Genomic DNA, 12,260 nt, shown 5'->3' with positions numbered 1-12,260 from the left:
ATAAAAACATGGACTTCACAAAAGTAAGAGTAAACAATTTTAACATCTACCAAACACAAAAGCCCTAGCTGTGAAGAATGATATCATTTGTCAAAGGTAGGCAAACATCTTGTTCTATGAAAACATGTGCAACAGTCTCCTCATGTGTCCCACTCTACCCAGTATTATCTCCTTCCAACCCTTCTCCAGAATGCAGCCAGAGTCCTTACCATAAAATGCATCTTTAATCATTTCTCTGCTGGAAAAGCTCTTAATGACTCTCCATTCTAGAATAAAGTCCAAATGCCTACAAAACCCTATGTATCTGGACCCTATTTACTTTTCTTTCTTCATTTCTAGCCACTTCCCTTTCTTCCTAAAAGCTGTATGTTCCAAACAAAACGTTCTTACGGTTTTCCTCTGGATCTTTGTATACACTGGTTTCTCAGAATGCTCTTTCCTGCCCCAACTATTCTTGGTCTTTCTATTGCTTATTCATCTTCCATGTAGATGCCTCTTCTGACCTGACTCAAGTAAAAATTAAGCATCCCGCTTCTGTATATTATTATAGTTCATTGTATTTTCCCTATCATAACACATAACTCACTGTTACATTATCTTGTTTACTTACCTGCAACCCACTTTATCCAGCAAGCAATAGGATGGTAATGACAATATTTATCATTTTTGCCAATATCCCAGCACCCAGCACTGTACCTATCACCTGATGAAGACTGATAAATGCTTTGTTGGATGGATGTTGTACAAATATTTAGTAACCCAATGTCAAATTTTAACCTCTGGTTGCAATTCTTGTTGAAAATCTCTCCAAAATAAGAACTGGCAACCCTTAGCACGTGCATTAAAAATGGCTCATTAGCAGGATACCTTTGGAATATGGGACAGTTGATGCCTCTATTATCTCTTTCCTACTAACCATAACGGCTTGTAGTGATAAAAGAACCCATCATGTTCAAAATTCAGCAACTGGGGTTCTCTTAGCACCCACTCAGTCCATCTTCACCTGTTTAGAGGTACTCATGTAGCCACCACAACCTCCCAGGTTCTACTCTACAGAAGAATCAGGGTGGCCCAGTAAATGCAATCTCCCACAATTTTTAGCCTGACAATAGGATGGATTAAGCATTTTAGAAGGAAAAACACTCCTTCCAAAAGCTGTCAGCCTCTTTCTGTTGTGTAATGAATCAGTCTACTTTTCTGTCTTAGTAAATATAGTACAGTGAGAAAAATTGCATCTCTTTGGAATGACTAAGGAGCTTATAGGTTCTCAGAGTCCTCATCTTGGAAATAGTATCTTGGGAACTTTAGATTTAGAGATAGAGAAAAGTGGCTCAAAGCTGTACTAATCCCCTCTAGAAGTCTCTGAAATCAAAAACTACTTAATTCAATATATTCTGCTTGATTTTTAAAACTTCATTCCCTCGTTTTCAAAATTTCTCCTGCGAGGGCAGGAAATTCAACCAATGGAGGGTAGAGTAAAGGGATGCTGTATTGAATCAGATTTGGAATATTTAAATATTGAAGTTTACGCTCTAAAGTGTCAAATTTAGTGACTCAGGAGAAAACTTCCTTTAAAATTATGTGAATGTCATTCAGTGTTACCTTGATTTTGCAAGAAATAACATTTATTTAATTTCAGGAAAAGGTAATAAGAAATAAAGTAAGCCTTTGAGCATTTGAAGGAACAAATTCAAATAAAAAATACTTTTCATTGTTTTTTATTATTATTATTAACAGAAAAGGGAAAAATACGAAAATTATCTGGCTTACTGCTCAAACTAAGGGTACCACTGAGAAAGTATTTTCACTCCTCTTACTACCAAGAGTATAAGAATTCTGCTACCAAAAAAAAAAGTGAAGCTTCATGTCTAGGAGAATGGAGGTAAAGCAAAAGGCTACCCAAACTATTGGTAATTTATTAGTAAGTGTAATTTAAAATCAAATGCTTTTTGCGTTATGGAAAGTGGAATAATCAACCTTTCAGGGTTCAAATGGGCCACGGATTTTCAAAAAGGACATCAGTAGAAATAAACTGTAGAAAAGCTATTTGGACTGTCCTAAATCTAAAATAGCCCTAGTTCCTAAATATGTCTGTTCATGTGCTTCTTTTTATGCCTGACTACAAATTTGCTGACAGATGTTGTATCTCTTAATAGTCAAATTTTGATGTTTCTTCTTTGTTTACCCAGTAATTGCTCTCAGTAGTACCTCCCAACTTTACTCTTACCAAAAACTACTTTACGAGTGACCCTGACATTTTCTAGTAGCTCCTTATTTCCTCAGATGCCAAAACCAGCAACTAACTCTTGAATATTTTTTCCATACCTAACAATATGGAAAAAATACATGGGATTTCCTACAATCCCATCCTATAACTGTCCAAATAAATACAGTTCAGCCATTAAAATGAGTCAGAAGTAAGGTCACATACCTGGACCAGCGATGGAAAGGTGGAGCATTTGAACAGAAAATTAATGAGTATTAAAGTGAAGAAGTTTAATGGATATTAAAGTTAGAAAGTGTAAGGTGCTTTCCTGCCCAGAGATTAGAAAACCTGACAAGTCTAGAACCCTAATAACCACAAATGGCCTATTGCAGCTTTATCGGCTCCACAGAACAATAACATGGGAAGATGCCTTCCAGATTGCCTTTCATGAGCAATAAATGTAGAAGCAGCTACACAACACAGCTTTTCTCTTAGAGATTCAGAAAGTGTAGTGTATTAGCATATTAAAAGATTTTTTAAAGCCTGTCCATAAATAGACCTATTTATCTCTGTTTAATCTGATATTTAACCTGGTATTTGCCAAACATTTTTAAAAATTATTTTTAATTTGTATATATTTATCTTGTAAAATATGTTGCCAAACTTTTTTGGCAATTAAGATCTCAGAGAACTGGTATCCCAAGAAATATGCTTGAGAAAAAGCTGACCTGCTCAGCCATTCATACATGCTGCTGCTTCTTGCATCTAGGGCTACCCTGTAAGGTCAGGCATCAACCATTTGATGTCCTAAAGCTGTGTTTCTTAAACTTCTACATGCATATGAGTCACTGGGGATCTTGTAAAAACATAGATTCTGATTCAGTAGGTCTAAAGTGGGGTCTGAGACTTGGGGTTTCTAACAAGCCTCCAGGTGATGCCAATGCTGCTGGTCTGTGTCACACTTTGAGTGGCAAAGCTCTACACGGACCTGGCGATGGTAAAATCTTCATGTCTCCAATCTCTTTATCTTACCATTCTTAATAACAAATCTTCCTAAAATACTGCTTTCATTATGTCACTTTGCTGGTCAAAACTTTCAGTGCTTCCCTCTTCTCTTCCACATTAGTCATTCAATGGTAGACATGTATTAAACCTTTATTGTGTGGTAAGTAGATGAAGAAAGCCTCTGTCCCTATATACTCAAGAAAGAGGTGGGTAAGAAACAAGGCACAGAATGCCGGGAGCCAAAACAATAGAGAGTAGCTAATTTCAGTAATTTGAATGTGCTACATGACTAGACCAATGATTCCCAAAGTGTGTTGCCTAAACCATCAATGGAAACCATCAGCATCACCTGGAAACTTGTTAGAATGCAAATTCTCAGGGCTCACCCTAGACCTACCTAATCAAAAACTTCAGAAGTGGGGTCTAGAAATCTGAGTTTTAACAAGCTCTCCAGGTGGTTGAAAACCACTGGATTAGACAATCAGTAAGTTTCTCTCCAGTTCTAAAATTCTATCATTTTGACTGCTGATAGCTCTTTCAATGATTTTTGTTATCCAGACTTTTATAAACTAGAAGCATACTCTCAGGAATTAACTTCCCAGATTTAAAATCCAGCTCTTAAACTTAATTGCCGTTTACACTTGCACGTTACTTCAGTTGCCTATGCTTCAGATTATCATCTATAAAATGAGGGCAATAATAGTACCTATTTTCATATGATTGTTCTGAAAATTAAATAAACTATAATAATGTAAGTAGCTCACTGGGCAAGATGTCTGGCCTGCGGTGCTTCAGGTCATAACACAATCATTACCCTCTTAATAAGGCCTTCCTTGGCCACTCTATCCAAAACTGCAACGCACCCCTACCATTCCCTTGTCCCCTTCCCTGCTTTATTTTTCTCCTTTGCAGTTATTATTCTCTAACATACTACATATTTAAATAGTTGCTTTGTTTACTATCATTTTCCACTAGAATGTAGGAGCTATAAAGCTGCCAAAGATTTTTGTCCATTTTGCTACGAGCTGTATCTCCAGTGTTCAGTATAGAGTTTGGCACATTATATGCACTCAAAAAATATTGGTTGGGGCTGGGTGTGGTGGCTCACACCTGTAATCCCAGCACTTTGGGAGGTCAAGGCGGGCAGATAGCCTGAGCTCAAGCGTTTGAGACCAGCCTGGGCAACATGGTGAAACCCCATCTGTACCAAAAATACAAAAAATTATTATATATTGGTTGGATGAATAAGTGAATAAATGTTAACTGTTACTGATATTAATCTTATTACTAATAATCAGCAATCTAAACTTTCCTTATTGAAACAGTTTCTACTTCTTGTTCATTGCCACAAATTGCACTTATGTCTCATTCCATGCTCTACTCAAATTATACCCCAATTCTAAGATGCCCTTCTGCCTAAATTCAGCCCATTTTAGACCCTGCTCAAGTTCTGCCTTTTCCTTTAATGTTCTCTGATGACTGAATGACTCTGATGATTCTGGCTCTCTAGTTTTCTCAATGTCTACATTGTTTACTGTCTGTGCCATGCAATTAAGCACTTAATTATCTTAATCTAGCATCAGTAGAATGAGTAACTTTTAAGGAATTTACTGAAAGAGTCTGTGTCATTCATGCAATAAATATTCCATGAAAAATTGGAGGAACGAGGCCCCAAAGGAAACAATAGAAAACCTTGTCATTAATTATCCATGTTGTCCTCAAATAACAAAAATAGCACTTTACGTTTTACAAATAACCCATTAAGGCTGTTGGAATCAAAATGGGGTCCCTTATGTTTAAAAAAAAAATCTGACAAATAGAGCCAGAGAAGGCATTAAAAGAAAGGCTCTCACACTTGTATACCTGATTACAAAACCTATCACAAAAGACTGCAAAAACCAAAACCTTGCAGGAAGGCTACTGCACCCTTGTGTCCAACCTCAGACTGATGTTATCCTTGTTATTTGTCTCTGTAGCCAAGGATAATCATTTCAATAACATTATGTAATACTCCTCATTTTTTCTGTAAAACTCTTTGTCTTCCTTATGTCAGGTAAACTCTCTGAATACACACATAGTTTACTATGCACACTTCCCCATTGCAATGCCCTATTCTTGAATATTTTCTTTTAGAGAGCCTCTCTGTTACTTAGGTTGATACACTTTTTAACATATCCTACTTTTGATTAGATGATCTCAAAGACTATGCATCCTTGGTCTCAAATTTTCAAAATGTCTTTAGGTAAACTATGAAGAGACCATTTCTTGAACTGCAAAACATAAGAATAAATTGAGAAAGTCATAAAAGAAGCAGATAATTACCCAAGAAGTTGTCAAGTTCAAGGATGAAAAATAATTGGCTCTTTTGCCCTGAGTCCTCCTGCCAACTGGATCTGCAAAAGGCTTCACCATCATCCCCATGCAGCACTCGAGACAGGCATTATCAATTGATCAGAGCTGGCAGAAAAGGGGACATCTATTTGCCATCCTAACTTACTCTAACCATTCTGCTTCTAAAGGTAAAGGAAACAGATATTTAAAATTTTAAAGTATTACCTTCTACAAAGCACTTGTTAAAGTCGTTGGAATCAAAATGGAATCACTTATGTAAAAAAGAAAAAAACAATAGAGCCGGGCTCTATTTGTCCAGGTACATACATGGTCATACATGGTGACAGAACCAAGACCTGAGCCAGCCTCCTGATTCTGTCCAGGGCTCTCTGCCCCTCCTACTCCATTTCTGAAATTCAGTACCTACATTTTCATTCTAAAGCAATCAAAACATAAGAAGCAAACCTTTGACAGAGAGTTTTCATATTAATGCTCATTAATATAATGCTGAAATGAAAAATGACAGCTTCAAGTCAAGTGACAGCGTTGGTTAGCCTGTTATTTTTTAGTTCAGTTTATTTACCTAAACCTAGAATGTGTCATGACTGGGAATAGACAAAACAGATTATTCTAATTCTGCTGTCCTAGAAAAAGAAAAGGAAAATAGTCCTCATTAATAGGAACTGGGCTCAAATCCAGTTCTGAAATAACTTCCATTACTGAATCAACTTTTTAAAGGTGACTTTTCCTTTATTAATGGCAAAGCATTTTAAGCATAGCTTTAATTACTCAGTTTAAATTATAGGCAGACATACAGAATTGGAAAAATGTGAAAAAGAGGTGAGAGAGAGATAAACATCTACTTTAATATAATGACCATTTCCGCACTATGGAAATTATGCCCACATTATAATTTTTCCGGAGCCTCTCTCTGAATCACAGTTTCCAAATATTAAAATCACCTCTATAACGCAGTTGGAATAAAAACTGACTTGTCAAATTGTACCTAGTCAATTGATAATTCTGTCTTGATTAACTCTCATTTTTTAGGCATACTATAATTGAAGCTGCTTTTTTTTTTTTTTTTTTTAAGAAAAATCATCATCTAACACAGTTAGAAATTGGCTCTGGCACTGTCTGCTTACCCAAGGAAACCAGGATAACTGGCAGTTCTGTTACTTTACAGAGTTAATCCATTTTAGCAAGTACGTTACTTAGTCACAAGGTACCAGCAGTTGGTCCTATAGTTTGTCCTTTCACCCTGAGAAGGTGAGCCTGATGCATATTTGAGGGAAGAAGGAGGAAAGCAGCAAGCACACAAAATCACTTCTTCTCAGCATGCACCCTGCCACCACCCTGAGAGAAATGTTGAATCCACAGCTGAAGTTCAGGGTCTGTGCTGCCCCTCCTCCATGCAAAAGGGCAGTCAGTTATGGGGTTCTTCCATTGTGTGGGTATGCAGAGAAACAATGCCAATGGCCCTCAGAAAAATCCAGCCACAAAGCTGGAATGATTCTCACCTTAGCCCCCTAAGTTAGCCCAAAGATTATTGGTATGCCATGAATTGGAGTCAAAGCAAGAATGTCACCAAGAGTTCCAGCCATATCCCACCATGCTAGCTGGGCATGGTACCTTTAGACAAACAGGGTAGCCAGGACAAATTTTGGCTTCTAGAAAGTAAACTAGTATTTCCTAAAGAAGGTAAAGGAAACATTGGAGAACTCTGCTTTCTAGCCTAGTCATTACAAAAATCAGGGATGGCTTCCCCTGTGTCATATTACTGAATGAGTTTTTCAGGCAATAGATTCAATCATCTGGAAAAGAGTACAAGTACCCCAACTCACTCACCAGAAACATTTGTAGTAGTTGGCATCTAAGACACCATTCACAATTACTGGAAATCCTTTAAAACACTACCACTTTCATAATAAATACCCAAGGCCAGGAGCGGTGGTCCATGCCTATAATCTCAACACTTTGGGAGGCAGAAGTGGGAGGATTGCTTGAGCCCAGGAATTTGTGAGCAGCCTGGGCAACAAAGCAAGACCTCATCTCTTAAAAAAAACAAACAAACAAAAAAACAAAACAAAACAAAACGAAAAAAAACCTTGAGAAATGACTATGTGCTTGCTAAATCCAACACAGTAGGTAGAAAATGAGTTTAAGAGTAGAAAGGACTTGATTGGGAATTACAGCTTGGTCACGTCCCAGCTCTGTAACCTTGAGTGAATTACTTCGTATCTCTCAGTCTAACTTTTCTCTTTTTAAAAATAATCATAATAAAACTAATTTCACAGTGGAGTCGTGAGGATTACATAAAAAACATAGAAAAAGTGTCTTCATAAAAATGCCTGGCCCATGATAACAAAAACTAAATGAATAATAATTATTTTCTTCTCCCATTTTCTTTTTACTAGTAAAGAAAATATCTATGCCAAATGATTTTGAATATTGTATATAGCTTAAAAACTTAAGTAACATGCCAGTGTCTTTTCTATGCAACCATTGTTTGCATTGCTAATTTGAAGGAACTACTACTTATGTATGTAATTATATGTGAAATTTGAATGAATTACAACCCTAGGCAATCATCTAGTTGAACAATTCAAATTGGTACTATAATCTGGATCTCCTTTTCCAGAAATATATTGCAACTTTCTCTTCTAATCAATCTCATTATGGTGGAAGAGAAAGAGGGAAAATCTATCTCTCATCAGTTGAATAATAGCAATGTGTCATGGCCTCTTTTCCACTGAGTCCACTTCTTTTGTGTTAGATAACATGTAACTCTCAAAGTATTTTTGCTTCTCTTTCTTCCAGAGCCTGCTTATGGCATCTAATATTGCAACTATATCATTCTATTTGGTTTTAGAAGCAAGTATGTACAATTCTGAAAAAGGAGGAGAGAAAGAAATGCATGTTTGATGCACCTAAGAGAATAGGCAGAAACAGTCTATGGCCAAGGACAACAGCAGGCTTGTCCATCTGCCCATCATCAAACTGAACTGTGTCCACTAGTTATCAGCAGGGAGTGGCCAGTGGGCATCACACTAAAATAGAATTTCTGCCATTGGGACTACAAGGTGAGGAGGCAAGAAATTGTTTCAGAATGCATTTCTGCTTTGGCATGATGTATATAAAGAGTTGTTGCTTGTTTCTTACACAAAAACTATAAAACTTTTTTCATTTTGTTTTCACTTATTAAACATTTTCTGGATGCTTTATAGAATCTAGGCACTGTGCTGGCCACTCTGAATATAAAAAATAATTTCTTTAGCGATTCTGTTTTATGAGGGGGACAGAGAAGTAAACAAATAATTATAATACAGTAGATGACAGCTAATATACATACAATGTGCTAGTGGAACACAAAGAAATAAGTAATTAACTATGCAAAAACACGGCAAGTTTACAAATTTGTGAGGCATCTTTGCAAAAGGCTATGCTAATCTTCTCTGTAATATTCCAGTGTTGATACGAACACTGCTACAGGAGTGAGACCAACCATGGAAGTAGAATAGAAAATCCAAGAATAAACAGATGGATCTTGATTAGTTATGTTTGTCTTAGGGTAGGAGAAAAAAAAAGTGTTTATTGTTTTTATGTTCATTTATTGCAGTCTTTTTTTTATGTGTGTGTATGTTTATGATACAATTTTTAACCTTAGTAATAGCATCTAAACATCTCAACCTCTGTATTCTATATCAGTATGCTTGAGGGTGTGACCACTGGAAAACATATAGATATGACATAAATGTAGATATAGATGCAGATTTTGAAATAGATTTAGATAGCTTCTTGTCTCTAGAAATACTACTTACAATATAATTTTTAAATTTTACAATAAAGCATTGTCTTTTAGGCAATTTCCTAATGGAAAAGTGAAGATAAGGCATAGCATTTATTGGCACTTAGCAAAATTAAGATGTTAATACAAATACATCCTTAGTGTGCTTTTAGACATACTATAAAGGCTTCTTTTCAATTACAGAAATGAAGAAGGAACAAAATGAGACACTCCAATTTAAGCTAAAGTAGAAAGTCTGGGTAAACTGTCAGCTTGCAAATCCTATTTAAATGTCTATTGGCTTTGTTACTAGCACACAAATTTGGAAACAAAATTCACATCAGTTTCCGATAAAATGTATTGTTCCTCTTTGAGGCAATTTTTGGTTCTAATATATCCAAGTCTCATCTTAGGTATCCCAGGCATTCCTCTGTGCTGTTCCTGAAACCATACGTCGGCCTGGAGCTATCTGCATAATAATATTGGTGTTTCCCCTCCATGCCCGGTCACAGAAGCCAATGGCACATTCTGAAAGGTAGTCCAAGGCATTTGCTTGCCCCAGGAGCACCAGGGTTTTAAGCACCAGGCTTAGCCAGGGTCTAAGTCTGCTCTGAAGAACTCACTCCAAAGAGTAACAGCTGTCACTTTGCCTGTCTGTGTCCTGGTGGACACCAAAACTTAAATGGTCTATCCCCTGACGAATTCAAGAGAATATAGTCACATTGTTATTATTATCCATCAATTGTGCAAGACATAAAAAGTCCTAAACTTTACCTCTAATCTCTACTTGAGTCAGATAATTAACCTTTTTCACATATCGAAATTTCATTTGTACCTTACCTACATGTAATGAAAACCACAATGCCTGTGGATATAGCCTAATGTTTTTATTTTCTACGTGTCAACTCCATATAAGTAATTTGAGGTCACTGTTCTCAATGTGTTTCTCTTTTAATAATATCTAGCACAGCCTCACAGGCAACTTTATTTTTAAGGAATGTTTTCTATTGATAGTGGTGGTGCTGGTAGTGTTGCCAGCTTTTCTGTTCCATTCCAACAAGTATCCAAGTGTTCTATGAGTGAATAAAGTTTTGCCAAGTCTATGTTATTTTCTATGATTTTTATTACAAATTTCTAGCCAACATGGTGTTTCATTCCCTACATATGTAAAAACTGCAAAAAAAAAATTGAATTTAAAAATGAAAAGTAAATGTCCTTACACAGTAAACTGAGTAATGGCTCAAGCCCAAGAAGTCTGACTCATAAATGCTACGGAGGTCATTCATTAACTTAAGATCAAAGACATGCAAGCTACTTGACGATAAATGGAGGCCAACAGAAACAATGATTAGTGGAAATGTTTAAAAAGTAGATGTCACTGTGAAAGCAATGACTTATTTCTGATGATGAAAGGTGTGATATCTCTTCTAAGTTATTTATTAACAATAGTCAATATTCAGAAAAAAAGAGATAAATAAATGAGCAACATGGAAAAGGGCTAGGAAACACCCAACTTATGAGCAGCTCCAAAACTCCAAGAGCATGCCAGTTGCATAGTTTTAAGAAATTATTTTCCCTTACAGTATTGTTAGACGTGGTAGCAATACTTTGCTTTAAGCTCATATAAACCAATCTAAACTCTAATGTAGCTGAAGTATAATATTGCCCTGGTAATTCTATATTAAATTCACCTAACCCTTTGTAATACGCTTCTGAATTTCTATCTGTGAATAATAATAATATAAAAAAAACACCATTTATTGAGCATATAGGTACTACTTCTCAGGCACTGTGCCAATTTAATCCTTACCTCAGTCTGTGAGATAATTATTATTATTCTCTTTTATGGATGAGCAAACAAATCTAAAATTCTAAAACAATCTGCTATAGGTGTGAGTATGTTAATAATGCTGTATTTATGCATATGAGAAAATGTTCTCCAAGTCTGTCATTCTCCAGTTTTCATACTTAAGAAACAAGAAGCAATGCACGGTTAAAGGGCAGAGGCTCTGGACACAGAATTCCCTGTAACATGTTCACAGGATCAGATAAATGCCCCTGTCAGTGACTGTCCATATAGTACAATGTATTTGCAGCCTTGAAGAACATGTGTAGATTCAAACATATTCTTGGTTCCTCTTTTAAGAATCTTGTTAGACAGACTTTTAGATCTTGTTTTTAGTAACTCAATCTTTTTTATATACTCAGCCCAAGATCGAAGCTACTGCTTAACTTTAAGCTCTACATTCTGTATTTTCTACTTTAATTTGTACTTATGCCACATTTTACTTTTTTTTCATAGCAAGAGATAGATTTAACTTCACGAAGGAATACAATTTGCCCTTAAGGAAATGGTATTCATTTTCAATAAACATTTGGTAAGTAACTACTTTTTCAAAAGTCAAAGACTAAGTCTGAAGAAGGTAAAAAGATGGATAAGACCTAACCTATGCCTGTAAGGGGCTTAAAATCTAACTGTGGGGACAGAAATTGAATCAGGGCTAAGTTTGAAGTAAAGCCTCACACTCCCTCTCCAAAGAACAATTTCTGACACAGTGTTGTTTCTCTAAGGAGCAAGTTGTAACTTTGTCTCAATATGAGAAAGGGGGCTAAATAATAATCATCTAGGATAAACTGTGAAAACCAAAAGATTCTGGTTCTACCAATAACTCTTAGGGAGACGGGGCAATGCAAGAGAAAGGGAACAGTTTCAGCATTGACATGAGTGTGCCCGAGGATGTTCCTTTACAAACCACATACCAACAGCTTGCCATGTTCCCAAGAATCACTCCTATAGGGAGTCCAGGTATAGAAAGGAAGATTTCATGCACCTCAGAATCTTGAGACAGGTAAAGACTGAGAACCACAAGGTCTAACATGCTGTAGTTTTTCAGGTGCAGCTTCCAGTGACAACACAGTATATATTCATTT

At 36.3% G+C, this 12,260-nt stretch overlaps 1 non-coding gene across 1 annotated transcript; it reads right to left on the bottom strand.

Moving 5' to 3' along the window:
- Positions 1-8,936: 8,936 nt before the first annotated feature.
- On the bottom strand, positions 8,937-9,040 carry LOC111541601. Its single transcript, XR_002731317.1, has one exon. It is a non-coding gene; the product is annotated as a U6 spliceosomal RNA (small nuclear RNA).
- Between the last annotated feature and the right edge of the window lie 3,220 nt (positions 9,041-12,260).

This window comes from Piliocolobus tephrosceles, chromosome 1 (genome assembly GCF_002776525.5).
Source record: "Piliocolobus tephrosceles isolate RC106 chromosome 1, ASM277652v3, whole genome shotgun sequence".
Taxonomy (NCBI): Eukaryota; Metazoa; Chordata; class Mammalia; order Primates; family Cercopithecidae; genus Piliocolobus; species Piliocolobus tephrosceles.
This window is presented reverse-complemented; position numbering and strand designations above follow the sequence as displayed.